Below are 15913 nucleotides of genomic sequence, written 5' to 3'. Positions count from 1 at the left end.
AACCGTCCCAAATTTGGAGTGATGTTTGGCACAGATAATTCTGGCTATTCGACTCCTGAGATGCAGCTTTGTTTGCATCATTTCAAATACATTGTAAAAACATTTAGCATGTTTTCACCAGTAATATTTCTTCTTTAAACCCCCCCCCCAAAAAAAACAAAACAGTTAACAAACTTTACAGGTCCAAAATGCTACAGAAAGACCTCAAAAACGATTCAATAAAAATGAATAACACTGTCATTTATTAACAAGAGTATTTAAGTGAACGTGGGGATTTTCCTCATAATGTCCTGCAGCTCTGACCTACAAAACCTCGTGTGAGCCTGAATGTAGCCTGAGATCCTCTGCAAGAAGTTCAGGCTACAAAACAGAGCAGATGAGGTTTTTATTGTCAGACGTCCCCCAGTCGGTCATTCCTGTTTCTTCACTGAAGAAACTTTAGGATTGTATTAGCACAAATATACAGTGCTGTGCAAAATTCTTATTTATATATAGCATATAAGGTAAAAACAGTGCTTGTGCAGCTCTAACGAGCTTGAAAATCAGTATTTTTGTTATGAGCAGGTTTATTCTGTAACACAGCCTTAGTCAGCTTTCTAGTCATTCCTTTAAGTAGTTTTCAGGAATATTTCTTCAATACATTCAAAGCTCTTCTTTAGATGTTTCTGCCTTTTGTTCTGTTCTCTGTTGAGATGATCCCACAATGCTTCAATAATGTCGAGGTCTGGGCTCTGGGGAGGCAAATCCATGACTGATAGTGTTCTGTTTTGTGAGCTTTTCTATCCAGGTAGATGATATTTCAACAAGGAGAGATGATATAAGAAGGATTGAGCATGCTTTGTTGTGATAGAGAAATTAATTACTGAGGAACATTCCTCCGAAAATGGTCAGGTACAAGGAAGGGAATGAAAAAAGGGAAAAGTTTAGAGGATGGAGGATAATTAAAAAATAATTATTACACATAGACTTGTTTTCCTTATAATTTGAGGCATTTTGCCCAATATTTGCAAAGAAAGCTTCAGAGCATTCCTGAAACAATTTATTAAGTTCATTTATAAGTTCATAGCTTCGCAGTGTTGAAGGGGGATTCAAGCTTTTCACGGCTGCACTCCCACTAAGTTTCAAGAGCTCAGAGATAGTAGTAGTAGCAGCAAAGGCCAAAATATCCAGGCTTCTAGGATTGTTTTAGTCTTAGTCTTATCTAGTCTAGTCTTATCAAACCTGATGAAGCTGCTCCAGAGCTGCACAGGTTTACTGACTGTCACGGTATAGTTAGTCCTCCTGGGAAAAAGGAAAGATCCTGCGTTTAGTTTTAATGGCACAGATCGTGATAACTGTGACCCACGGGATTAAAGCTTCTCTTTAACAACAATGACTTAAAGTTTCCTGGAAGTCTCAGTGTCTCCTCTCGGTCACAAATAATTAATAAATAATAAACACATGATAAATAAGTAGCACAGGCTAATAAACATATAGTGTCACCCTCATTCGGCGGCTCACGCACAAACAGATTTTGCTTTTAATGGGAACATTTAAATCCCCAAACAAGATGATACCTTTGTTACTAAGACAGCATCCCTTGCTTTAAACAAAGAAGCAGAAATCCTGTTATTTTACTGCTAATGTCTCACAAGATGATTATCTGAGGATACAGAAATGATCTTTACAATCTCAGTAACAGCAAGGGGTCGTTGTGCATTGGTGGTAAATGATAACCGATGCTCCAATTTGTGATTTGGGTGTATTCTTATCAAAGTGCTGATAAAATCCAAGAAAACTATATGTGGAATATGTTTTATAGGCTTTTTGATACACGATGGAAATGATGCACCTGCTCCTTTCAGGAGGCGAGCACCTTGTTTTCCCCTTTGTGCTCCTGTTCTCGCCTTCCTCCCAGGCTGACTGTGGGCATCTGTTGCTATGATGAGATTCCCACTGATGCAACACCAGCCGAGCTTGGCTCAACTCTCTGGGCACACGAGAGCCTTGTGTAATTTCGGTGTTTGTGCTCACAATACCCCACACAGGAGCTCGTTTCTTTGTGCGTGTGTGTGTGTTTTCCAGGTACAGCTGATCATTGATGCGACTCCACAGTTGCCTCAAAGCCATTTGAACAGCATTTTAGTGCATAGCCATCTCCCCACACTACCTGCCACACCTTAACTGCTTAACACTTCAATAGCGTGCCCATGCCGCAACTTGTGCACCCACCACCCCCTTCTGCATCCCCACCCTAACTCCTCCCATCCCATCTTGCCCTCATTGTAGTCAGCCAGCTGTTTCCTTGCTGCCCAGAGTGTCCCCCTTTGCTGCAGATTTGTAAAAAAGGTGGTCATTACACTTCTTATAGGATAATACAGTCCATATGTAGTGGGACCCCCACCACAGCAGATGGGTAAACAAAGAATGATGCAGGTTAATTAGGCCTGATGACACCCACAGGATACGTCTTGTGTGAGTTGTAGTGCGTTCACATTGTTCGGAAACCATAAATAAAACCAGATCATAGGGATTTTACTTCTAAGGCAGGTTAAAATAAAAAATCTAACCCATCACATTTCTTTCATTCATTTCACACATCACTAAAAAAGCGGTTGTGGCTGTTTTCAGTTCCCCCGCAGCTCGTCTCTGTGCGAAACTGTCGCAGACAAAGGGCGCTGCCTGTTAGTTATGTTTGCTGCAGAAGCCAGTTTTGCATCTTGGTTTGATTTGAACAAAAGAAGTCAGGAAGAGAGGCCTGAACATGACAGAGCAGCCTTGTCTCCTGCAGGCAGTCCATGGATGCAAAGTTATTTGCATAGGAAAATAGAAGTGAAGCCTTTGGAGGAGCAGGGGTTATAGCGTGACCATCGCTGGCCCATTCAGTTGGAAGAAATGTCGATAGATATAATGTAGATAATATGGAATATATTATTACTTTATCTGTGCTTGTGGCTGTTTTCCCCACATTTTCTATTAGTTAAAAAAATACAGGCAGTGAAACAGAACCAAATGAAATGTGGTGGCTCAGAAGCTGCTATAGCTCTGCCCGTGGACCCAGGCTCTCCCACATACTGCCTGATTTGCCTCTGATGCAAATATCAACCGAAGACGCGCTACGGTGATGACGCAGCTCAGACAGCAGAAAAAGCTGCTTCAGGCAAAGGAGAGAGTGATTTGACTTTCAGTGTCAGACTGGGATTTTCTGTGCACCCAGTGAAACTTTGTGCTTCACTTTCAACGTCTCACTATTCCACGTTTTATCTCCTCAACAACTGAAAAACCCCCACAATTCATCCAAAAAATCCACGCATCAGTCAGGGGAGTTTTGATCCTAGATCAGCGCTAAAAACAGCTGTAGTGTAGACATACAGGATCATCGTGTGCTTCAGTGGTGTCGTGTAAGCTGCGTATATTTCTTAAAGCAACTATCAATGTGCTTTCCTTTTGTTCCTATGAGTTACGATGCTGGTGGGTGCCTGAAAACTCAAGGAGCAAACTTGTCTGACTACATTAAAGACATATTTGATCAGGCCCTTAGTGTGCAGCACACTGATATGGATCTGTGGCTTTGTTAATAAAGATACAGAAGTATTTGTATAAGGACATGGTATAAATATACACCAGATCTGTGGTAGGGTTTTAAAAGGTAGGTATATGGCAGTTAGGTAATGCAGGGTGGCGTTTCACTGCACTGTTTCAGAAAAGCAAAGAGTGATTAAACGCATCCCCAGGTGACCTGATTAGGAGGCAGATCCATGAATTTATTCAAATGCCAGTGATATTCACCTGCAGGCCTCAGCAGCTGCACTGCGGGCCTCAGTATGTTCCACACTTGTCATATGAACAAAGCAACAACCGCCGAAGTTGAAAAAGGAAGCGGAAATCTCAAAAGTGCATTTTCATAAACGTTGCCAGTACTTCTCTACAGGCTCCAGCGTAAAAATGCCCAACTTTGTTGCTGAAATAAATATGGATACAGGTTATTTTAAAAATAAGAAAATTAAAAAAAAAAAAAGTCTAAAAATGGTATCAAGACTAAAAGTGGGGCAGCTTGGGGAATTTATGGGTTCTCCTTGTGCCTTTGGAGCACCTAGAGCACATGTGGAAGTCCTCTTGGTGCTCGGATTTCCTCCTACGCTCGTTAGCTGCTACAGTGCGGTGAAAATGTATTTGCCCCTTTTTTGGGGACTTGTATTTGTGGATAAACACTCTCACTGTGGTTCACTGGAGTCACAAAGCCTTAGAAATAGTTTTTCATCTGTTCTTCAGTTTCTTTAGATCGTAGCATGATGTGTTGCTTTGAGAGATCTTTTAGCCTATTTCACTTTGTCACACAGGTTCTATTTTAGTGATTTCTCAACTCAATGGTCTGGCAATAATCAGGCTTGGGTGTGGCTAGTGAAACTGAAGGCTTTCCAAAACAATGTGGTTAATCACAATTAACTCATGATTTAAGAAAACTATTTACTTCTACGGCAGGTTAAAGTCAAAATGACCTTGTCACATTTAGTCTAATATTCGAATGTGTTTGATGATGTGAAACATTCAAGTGTGACGATCCTATTAATAATAATCAGTAAGGGGCAAATATATTTTCGCAGCACTGCGTGTGTGTATGTGAGACAGTGTGCCTGTCTGTGTGTCTCTCTGTAGCGCTCTGATGGAGAAAGTGGCTAAAAGTGTTAGCAGCCACCAGAGATGGGCAGTAACGCGTTACTTTTTCAAGTAACGAGTAAAGTAAGGGATTACTATTGCAAAAACGGTAATTAGATTACCGTTACTTTCCCGTAGGAACGCTGCGTTACTGTGTTACTAAAACTGTGATTTTTTTGCGAGAATGTCTCATGACAGTGACGTAAGCGAGTGCGACATTCGTGACAACAGCTGTGTGCAGATCAACAATGGATCATATATCGCGTGCGAGAGAACAAGCGTGCAGCGTTTAAAGCGTGGAAGTACTGACCTTACTTTAAGTTTGATTCCATAAAAAGTGACAAAAACATTAGCATCCGTTGTGCGTGGGAAGAAAACTTCTTTTTACACCGAAAAAAACCCTAAACAAGCTCCGAGTGCGCAACGACGTAATGGGAAATTCACAGAGAAACTCGCGGATTCTTCCACTGACCGCTGCGGCACACCTGCACCAGAGCACACCTCCGCCTACCCCACTCCTGCTTTACAGGTGAAAATAGAGCAACAGGACCGCTAGTCTTTGATTTTATTTATTTTCTGCTGTGTTTTACTTGTATCTATTTGAAAGACTGAGTGTAAACACAAAAAATATTTTATTTTATGTGCTGGAATGTGCAGAAAATAGGTTTAAATGTTAAACTAATTTCTTCAAGTCAGAATGGCGCATATAATTTAATTTTTGCTTGCTGCATAAAGTTAAAAGATTAAAACTGATAAAACAAGTTTAAAAAAAGAGGCTTTTCCATTTGATTACATTTTGTATGATGGATTATGCAGAAAAAGTAGAATTGGGCTGAAAGATCTATCGCTTTATCACCTATTCAGGTTGTAAATCATGTTTTAAAAAAGTAACTAAGTAACTAAGTAATTAATTACTTTTGAAAATAAGTAATCAGCAAAGTAACGGGATTACTTTTTTGAGGAAGTAATCAGTAATTAGTTACTGATTACTTTTTTCAAGTAACTTGACCAACACTGGCAGCCACAGGGCTGGGCTTTTCTGCCATGTGTGGTGTTGTTGATTTTTGTAGCATTTAATTGTAACTGTCTAACAAATAGTCTGACCTGTAGTAATTTTTGGGTTCACTAGCAGCACTTTCCACAAGCCTATGTTTCAGTTTTTTTGGTTGATGAAAATTTTTGTGTTGTTTAATGTATAATTAGCAGGCAGGTCGGTGTGCCTGTGTGACGCAATCCATAGATTCAACTTAATAAATGAGGACTCAACTCAACTTCCATAATCCCAAATGTCAGATTTTAGAAACCGGTGGTCAATTTTCACAGAAAAATAATAAACTCTTCTGTCTGGCAACATTTTATGAGCAACACCAACAGTTCTGAACCACTGCAGACTGTGTAGCATTAAAAAGCTAAACTGAATTTTTTAGGTGTATGTAGATTTTAAACCTGACATCTGTCTGTGCTGAACACAATGTGTTACACAGGTCAGGGAGACAGACAGCCACTGTGTTGGATAGAGCTTTAAAGTTCAGGGCCTTTTTAGTCCCAACATAGCAGCGCTCCTGAGGGAACACCGTCAGATCCTGTGGGTCTCTGACATGAAAGAAACATGGAAAATGTGGAAAATTATGTGAACAGATATGACAGATATTTTTTGAGTCTGATTTCAGATGCTAAAAAAGAGCCAGTCTTTCACCTTAACTTCATGTTTTTTCACCTTCCTGTCCTCTGTTTAATAAACACAGAAGCCTGTTATTCAGTTGGCTGTTGGCCTGTTTGCTTGTCTTTTATGTGCTGTGTATTGGGACAGTACAGCCCAATCTCATGCAGGGGCCTATTCCCCAAAGCTGGTAGTGTGGCGCACTAAGGCAAATTGTGCCCACAGGTAGTTTTGGCCTCTAGTGTCACTGTCGCTGTTCGCTGTCAGCGGTGCTCCGGGTGCCACGCCCTTCTTTCCCTCAGCAAACCCACTGAAAAAGACAACTCAACCTTTTTTTTCTCTAGCTTTTCACCTTTAGTATGAGGTTATTGTTTCTGGAACCCTGGCAGCTTGATTTGGTTTGATTTGATTTTAAAAGTGTCATCAAATGGTTGTTTACTTGTTCAAAAATCATTCATTTATCTTAGTTTCACTTATCCGTGCTCCACCTGCAGCGGCTCTGTGCACTGCAGTCTAAGAGGCAATAAGATGCAGACGCAGTTATGTTTGAATGAAGTCATGTTAAATGATAATAACATGTGAATCTGTCCTGAAAACACTGAGTTGACGTACATTTGCACACAACTTCTTTTGAAGTGTGTGTGTGTGTATGTTGGCGTGGTCTGTCTGCGGTCACCACCACCCCCCCCTCCACATGAATAGAGCTGAGCCTTGTGCAGTCGACAGCTGTCTCCTTTGAACAGTCCAAAGACAAAAAGCCTTAAATCCAGTAACCTCCCTCTTTCATGTGTTCATTTGATACTACTCTTCCTCACCTTACTGTCGCTCCATTCAGCTCTGCAGCCTGGGGCTGCAGCTTGCTACCACGCTGCATTCATCGCCTGGAGTTCCTCACTTGGTCCCTCTGAATGAGATGGAGGAGGGAAAAAAAGCTTTTGGAAAGACAGTGTGCAGCTGAGTTTGACTTTTGTATGGCGCCAGAATGTGGGATCCTTTAAAACTTGTTTTCACAGTTAAGGGTTGATAACATTTGCAAAGAACCCCCCCCCCCACACACACACACACACAATTGTTCCGTGTTTTGAAGTGCACACCTTTAATGTCATGAGTTACAGCTGGTATTTTCACAGTATTCCCTGTTCATTTAGCATGCGAGTTCAAGCAAGACTGGAGTGAGACATTATGAAAGATATGACACCCAAAGAATTTATGGGAGAAATTAGTAACAGCAAAGATGCTGGTGCAAGTATGATTCTCAGGAGAACCTGGCTTTTTAAAATCTTTTTAAGCAGCGTTTATCAGATTTGACTGGCGAGTAGCAGTTTTAATGTCCTGGTGACCAACGAGATTAAAGTTTATTTAAGATAATGGTTTTAAATACCTGCCAGAAGGTGTGTTTAAGATGGCTGCTTGTTGTAGAGCAGGGGTGTAAATTTTGGACTTTAAACTGTATTTTCATACATTTTAAAGCTTGTTCTACCGATAAAGGCCATGGGGGAGGCCATTCATACCTCGCCAAAGTAATTAAGTAATATAGAAACAATAAAATGAGAGAAAAGTTCTTGTCTTTTCTTCTTCTTTACTACAGCAGACTTTCTTTGACATGTGTACACTCTGAGACATACTGTCGAAATTTCACTTCTTTGTCTTACATTACGACATCTCAGGATTAAACGTGTGTAGTTAAACTTTACATGGACAGAAAGCGAGGCATCACTGGTCTGGCCCACTAAAGTCCAAAGTGGACTGACTGTACATAGCCTGTGATTTAAATGGAGAGTGACATCGCCACTCTAAAGAAACTTTAAACTGGATTAGCAGCTTGATAAAGCAGCCAGTTTCTGTAGTACCTGAGCTCTGTGTGTGAATGAGTTTTGGGGAAAAATAGCAAAGTGCAAATCAGGATCTTTTTCTGCACTGAAATATGTTGACAGATAAATCAACGTATATTCTATTCTTCTGCCTCTGATTAACAAACAGGCTCTAAGTTGAAAGGCAGCCTTAAACAAGAATATTTTAAACTTTGCATTGAAAATGTTCTGTAACGAGTTCCCTCTGTGAGGGAACTGAAAGCACACTGATATAAAGGTTTTCGTTATAGCTTGGCCTACAGCATTGCCCAGAACAAGTCTTCTCCTCAGGATACCGCCCATATACTTCATGGCTTCTTAGCGGAAAAAAAAGCCATAGATGAAAGCTAAAAATACTACTGTATATTTGGAGGAAAAAAGGGGAGTCTTGGGTGAGTGTGTGTGATAACCCAGGCGGTTGGCCCTCTGCGTGTCCGACTGCCTCCCATTCACTGAGGGTAATTAGAAAATCCTCAGGGCAGGAACTGCTTGGCTGTGTGTGTATGTGCCAGAGCGCCACTGAGTGTGTTTAGCTTATGCACAAGCAGGCTGAGGCCCAATACTGTACCAGGCAAAGGTTTCCACCGGATCGCTCTTGCATAACTCAGTGAGTGATAACACCGGTGCATTCCTCTCAACACACATCACCAGCTGCCAGCATCTTTTCCTCAGTTTTTCCCAGTTCACGTTTTAAATGCAATTGGTCTCAGATCACCGGGTGAACAGGAGAGTGTGAGGTTCTAGAGGAGATGTGAGTTACGGGGACACGTTTGCAGATTCACCTCTCGGCCTGCTTTGAAGGAAAGGAGAGACTGGGTGGTCATCCAGGCCAGAGGTTATGCTCATCAACAGGTAGGTCAGGTGGGGTCAAAGCTGCAGGACTTCCCACATCTATTGAGTGTCTTTACCTTCCAACCTTATGAGAAACACATTGTGGAAAAGGAGAAGGGAGGGTTTTTCTTATTGGATATGCACAGACAGGAGCTTTGATGGCAGTGTTTAGTCGTATTTAATCCTAAAATGTCAAGGTGGAGTTAGCTCGTGGGGTGCATTTGCTAAATTTCAGCTGTTTTATGGTGCCTACTCTTGGCTAAATTTCAGTATGTTGATTCAGAGGCTCCTTAATGCCAGTGTCTTCCTGAATGATCGCAGATTAGATAGCATAAACACACTGCCATGAACAGAGCGCCGGCCATAAAACAGCAGCATCATACGGGATGAGTGTATACACTCTGTCCGCCAAAATACAGCCCTTACCTTCACTTCCTCAGCCGATGAACAGCTGGTCTCCATGGCACCTGCTCCTCCACAGGTTCTCATGCATTGTATTGCACCTAGCTGCCTCTTTTCTGATTGGCCGTAAGGATTATATGAACCCAGTTGCCTGCCGTCTGGAAACTGTAGTGTTTACAGAGCGGCGCCCGAATCCACAGGGTGTGTTTGGCGTTGTAAAAGCTGTGGCTGAGAAAGCCTTTGTGCTGAATATGTTAATGTGTAGCCTCTTACTATGACAGGCTGGTGCAGCAGAGAGGCCGAGGTAATGTTTAGGCCTGTGGACTTTGACACGCATGTTTTCATGTGCTGATGATTTACTCGCATAGCCAGCTCTATGAATTAAATCTGAGGACAGACTTGGGAGTCAACTGAGGTCGAAGCTGAAGTGGTTTTCCAGAATCCTACCTCCTTTTTATCAAATCCTGTGCTTCACATATATACTCTATATGATTAGCCATATAATTATCTAATTCAAGTGCAGCTTTTAGCAGCAGAAAACATTCATCATTCAGTGTAACACTTTTTTGGTTTATGTAGAAAGGAAGGTGTAGCTTACTATTTGATGTTCAATTTTGTTTTATAATCACAACAGTTGCCTTTTTATTGTAAAGACCCAACAATAATAGAGAAATAAAACTCAACCATCACATGACCCCCTGCGAGCGAACACTTGGCAACAGTGGAAAGCAAAAACTCCCTTTTAACAGCAGAAACCTCCAACAGGGGAGGGGCAGCTGGTTGGGTGTGAGGGAGGGAGACGGGACAAAAGATGTGCACTGGTAGAGAGCCAGAGATTAATATCCATCCGTCTGGACAGGTCACCACACAGGGCAGTTTAATAATAACTAATGATTAAATACAGAGTGGTGTTTAAACACATAGTAAGTGAAAAAGGTGAGTGAAGTCAGTGCATCATGGGAAATCCCCAGCATCGTAGGCCTACTATGTAACTATGGGAGGGTTCAGGGTCACCTGATCCAGTCCTAACTGTAAGGTTTATTAAAAAAGTAAAGTTTTAAGACTAATCTTAAAAGTAGAGATAGTGTCTGTCTCCTGAATCCAAACTGGAAGCTCGGTCTACAGAAGAGGGGCCTGAAAGCTGAAGGCTCTGCTCCCCATTCTACCTTTAAATATCCGAGACCCACAAGTAAGCCAGGAGTCCGAGACTGAAGTTCTCTGCTGTCCACTATGTAGGATATATGCTCTATATGTCCAGTCCCTGTCAGTTCTCTCGCTGCAGCATTTGGATCAGCAATGAGTGTTGGCATGTTTTTAATAAGCGATACTGTAAATGCACAAAGGGATCTATTCAGTTCAGGGGGAAATCTGTTTCCTTTCACATAAACATTCAACAGCTCTTACACCACTTACAGTTGCGGAACCTGAACTCTGTTTGCATGAGGAACAAAAGCTTTTTCCTGCATTGATCCGATATGCAGTGTGCTCACAGCGAGCCACAGCACGAGTTCCTTAATGAAGTGTGAGTTTGTGTTTAGAATAGCTGCAGATTAGCTGAAGATGGCTCACTCTTGAGCTTATTTAAAAAATCTCTTAGCCCTCTGCCCCTTGTTTTAAAGTTTGAGTGGAAAGGTTGAATTTCTCGGTATCTCCCTATTCCCCTCCCTTACCGCTTAGGTCAGATGTATATTTTGGCAGTGACGTTCAGGATTTCAAAGAGCAGCAAAGAGATTTAAGCTATAAATTTCACTTAATTGCATCCATTTTATATGGCTCGGCAGTAATTTACTGGCAACAGACAGTGATGAGAGACAAAGCCTTTATGATGAGTTCCTAGTCAAGTCAAACAGATTCGTAGTATGTGTAATAGCAAAACACTGTAAAAGTAGTTCAGAGGTAAATTACAGTACAGTGTGTACAGTTAGTTTTCTCTTTTATTACCAGAGTGTAATGTTTAGACGACTCTTCGTGTGATTCTGAAAGAAATAAATCACACTGAGAAGCGTTTGGGTCTGATCTGGGCTTTATTTGGTATCTACGACCCTCTAAAAGGCTGTACCTGCCAGATATGATCCAAATGCCACAAAACCCCTAACATCTGGATCCTTTCGATATGTTGAAGCAGCCAGACCTACCCTGTTAGTGTCAGGACCAAGTATGGCCCATACAAACTGCAAATATGGGCCACATGAGGGCTGACCGTTATTTCCTATCTGGGATGGAGGTAGTGTCACCTGTTTGCGACTGAGAGTGATGACCTAAAAAGGCAGACTAGTTTTAGAAGTAGTAAACAGGTGATGCGGGAAGCCGGGGCTGTCTCTGAGAAGTGTGACTGTGCTGCCTTGGCACTGAGCTGTTTCAGGCTCGATGTGGACTTTAAAGTTTTTTTTATACTTTTAAGCAGGTTTCATTTCAGTGGCTTCCAACTGCTTTTGGTTGCTTCGCAATATCTGCTGCAGTGTGGGTGGTTTTTGTTTTCGCCCTCGGCCCTGACACATGGAGGAAGTGGAGGGTGCATATGGGGTTGAGGGCTGTGTTTCTTGGTAACTGGTCCCAGTGGGACGCTTCCTGATGGCGTCTTCACCTGAACCCTGCTTCCCTGGAGAGCTTCCAAATCACAAACACATCTTGCATCATTTGCACAACCTGCGATTACTGCCCCCCCCCCTCCTCAAAGCAGACAGTGTGGGAGAGATCAGTTATTACTTAACATGCAAAGAACAAAAGAATAAACAAAAAATGCACTGTACATGTCAAGGATTTTTAGCAACATTGAGACACAAGTTTGCAAAAGTTATAGCATTAACATAAAATGAAAAACTACTGAACTCAATCCTTTAAGCGGTCCCCAACCCTGGGGCCACGGACCAATACCGGCCCATGAGTCGTTTGGTACTGGGCTGCAAGAGTTGAGGCTCGGGTGTGAAATTTATGGTTTTCAGGGTTTTTATCAGTTTTATCGTTATTTTATTTTATTTTTTTTTAAGAATTTTTATCGTTAACTCGGTTTCCCTGGGTCTTTTCCCGTGTGTTATGACTAAATCTTCTTCCTTTTTTTTGGTACCAATACTAGTTTTATTTTGTTGTATTTATCCGCAACACCTTAAAGGCCGTTCCGTGAAAATATTGTTGGACATAAACCGGTCCGTGGCGCAATAAAGGTTGGGGACCGCTGCTTTAACCCAGTTTACCAAAAAACTTTGTAGACACTGTGTTTTCTTTCAGTGTGTGATGTGTGGCCGTCCTCAGGGCACAAAGGCTGAAATGAACCTTCAGAAATGAATTTCCCATATTTTTTGGCCTGTCGTGACAGTTCATACCATGTTACAGTGACTAGGCTCAGCTTTTAGAGCGTCAGTGATTCTCTGAGCTTTTTATTTAATGTGATGATAAGAGTTAAGAATGGTACACTTGAATGAAAAAGGCTTCAAACAAAAAAATGGCAGACTAACACATGATACATTTACTGTCCGTATGATGTTTGGAGTGTGTTTATCCTATTTTTTATTTTTATCTTTTTGTTATGGAGGCAGGCTCTTTGGGTATTATATCAAACCCTTAATTGTTTTAAATTCAACATTTTTTAAATTGTATCAGAATTACACACAGATCTTTTCCTTCATTGTGAATACAGACTTTGTTTCTGCTGAACTCTGTTACTGAAGGTTTGAAGATCCATACATAATTCACAGCCGACACTGTAAAACTGGCACAGCTCCTGCTCTCCCACTCCCTTCCCATATTTCATTGAACATGTTTTGGGTCTAAAAAAACACTGGTAAAATCTAGAAATAAGAGTTGTAATTCTAAAATTTTAAAAAGGGCAGACTGTGAGAATGGATCAGTCGTTGCAGGGGTTTTTTCAGGCTAGTCCCTGAATATCTTTGCAGCTGAAAAAAGTTTCAGTATAAAAGACACCACTGGGAACTGCTTTTTATCTTTGCAAAGCTCTTTTAGCATTCTTCCAATCAGCCCCAAACCCTCCTGTCCCAGATGTTTCATGCTACAGGACATGATAAAGAAATTCTCTGAGAGTGCTGCAGTGCGTGTCAGCAAACACCATCCTTTGAAGACAAACTCTTCCACTCTAGCAGCAACAATGGCTTCCATTGAGCAGCAAGCAATGCCTGCCAATTGTATCAATACTGGGACTGGAGGTGACCTTTTATGTTTGCAGACATTCAAAACTATGACTACTTCCTGTATGGTGTGTAAGAATCAGACAAACAATACAAAGGTCACAAAGTTTTCTCTTAAAATGTAATCTTTGGAATTTGTCCGTTTGGTCTCGGTCGTTCTGGTGTGGTAGAAATGCAAACAGGTCTACACAAGAAGGACTTTTAGTTCCTGATTTAGTTTCAGTTAATATTCACTTCCTGGGGACTTCTGATTAAAACAGACTTGTGATTTATTTACAAAGCACCGAGTAGACCTACTTCCAGTTTACATTTATCTGTCAGCCTCCCTTTGGTTTGCCTGGTCTCAGAGTTAAAAATGAATGGTGATGCTGTTACGACACCAGACATTATCTATGGCTAATTAAAAGCAGTTTTGAACTTGTGTTTATCATAAATATAACTTTGATTGATGAACCTTTGATAATCAGCTGTATGTGCTGTCCAAGCATGATTTTCCTTTCAGAATAATCTCTGCCCCAAAGACTCAAAGGCCTGTGCAATGGGCACTCAGCTCCTGTTCATGTTGTCATGCCTGAATGAAATTGACATGCACATAAGCTAAAGCAGATATCTCATCCTTGAAAAATCTTTATTGCCTTCATTCAAATGCTTTAGTAAACGCATTATACAGTGAGCTAATTACACGAGATCAAATGGAAAGTCTTTTGGAAGAAACGGACAGGTGTGTTTGGAGATGGTACGCTCTCCTAGCACCTCATAATGCTGTCCAACTGAACACACAGAAACCCTTTAAAGACTGACAATGCCAGTTTTGGACGTGAAGAAGGCAAGGCTGACAAGCTTTTTAAAGCACGACACAATGAATGATGACCTTCAGGTCACCATTTACGCTCATTTCCTAAACAAACTCCAGCGTCTGGACGGCGAATGACTGAAATTTGAGCCAGCCGGCTGCTCTGCAGGTGTGTTTGACTGGCAACAAGAGTCAAACTTTAGCGTGTGAGTGTCTATACATGCAGTTTTAGGATGGATAAGAATCCATTCAGATGACATTGAACTTGACTTTAAGAAGATGTGCTTCTCATGTACCACTGAGGTCTGACTTAATTTATTATCATTAACTTTGCAGTTAATGATTTGTAATGGATGCTTTTTTTCAAAAAATAATGTGGTAATACATTTTACCACAAATTAAAATGCAATTAATTAAAATGATAGCATAATGTTCTTGGCTGCCCCATGATATTTACTATTAATATCTATCATTACAACGTCATCATTTCTACAATTTCTGTAAAAACTAGTTCACTATTTATTCACTAAAAAAATTAGCGATACTGAGTTGAAATGTTACCATGTAGAGGGGAAAACGACAGCTGTATGTTACGTACTGTGGTCAGAGTGTGAGATAGGTGACGGTTGTAGGCCAGAGGGGTATACCATGAAGGAAGTTCATGCTGTCTTTGTGTTCGCTGGCTTAAAAAAAAAAATCTAAAACCCCAACTGGAGATAACAGGTATCATTTTAGTGGTTTTCTATTTTCTCTGTTGAGCTGTGCTTTCTGCTTCGGGCTACAAGCTCGTCATGTGACCCTTCTTCACAGAAAATGAAGCCTGTGAGAGCCACCTAGTCGAATCAGAGATGCTATCAGATGATAATAATGGTCATAAGAACATAAAAAACCCACAACAGTAAGATTCAGCAGTGTTGTGAAAGAGAGATTCATGCTGCAGAAAATCATTAATCTGGTGATCTAGGGCAGAGACTGGACAAATTTCAATTTTTAGTTTGAGTTAATATATTTATTTTAACAAGCACGTCCTTAGGAATAATGCTTATGCTTAAACTGGATACTTTTAAACATTAAATGTTACTGTCCCACAGAATAATAAATGAAACATACTCTAGTTTCTCTATTGTGTTTCTAGCAGCTACAATTCCAGCAGCGTAAAACAGGTTTAGCAGCAGATTAGAAGTACAAAAACACTGATGCAGTTTCTACTTCAACAATTTTACATTTACATCTTTACACCTGGGCTTCTTCATTTATGATGCTAGTAAGGCACGACTTAACAAACTCCACATATAAAACGTATCCCCTCAGCAGAAAATCTATATTGTGCTCAAAACATGCTGCAAACAGAAGAATCAGTTAAAACGCGGCACTTCCAGACGATTGTTTCATCAACCGAAGCTCTAAACCTGCTCCCAACCAGATTATGTGTTCAGCATAAGTTGCCATGGTGATTTAGCCAAGTAAAAACCGAGCCACTTTCGTGACACAGAGCAATCTGACTTTAAGCTCAACATAGCTCACTAACCCATTCATCTTGCTTGGTAGTAAGTACACCCCTCAGTTGCCAGTGTGTGTATGTGTGTGTGTGTTTATTTACTTT

This window comes from Perissodus microlepis, chromosome 20 (genome assembly GCF_051167445.1).
Source record: "Perissodus microlepis isolate ML-2025 ecotype Zambia chromosome 20, ASM5116744v1, whole genome shotgun sequence".
Taxonomy (NCBI): domain Eukaryota; kingdom Metazoa; phylum Chordata; class Actinopteri; order Cichliformes; family Cichlidae; genus Perissodus; species Perissodus microlepis.
This window is presented reverse-complemented; position numbering follows the sequence as displayed.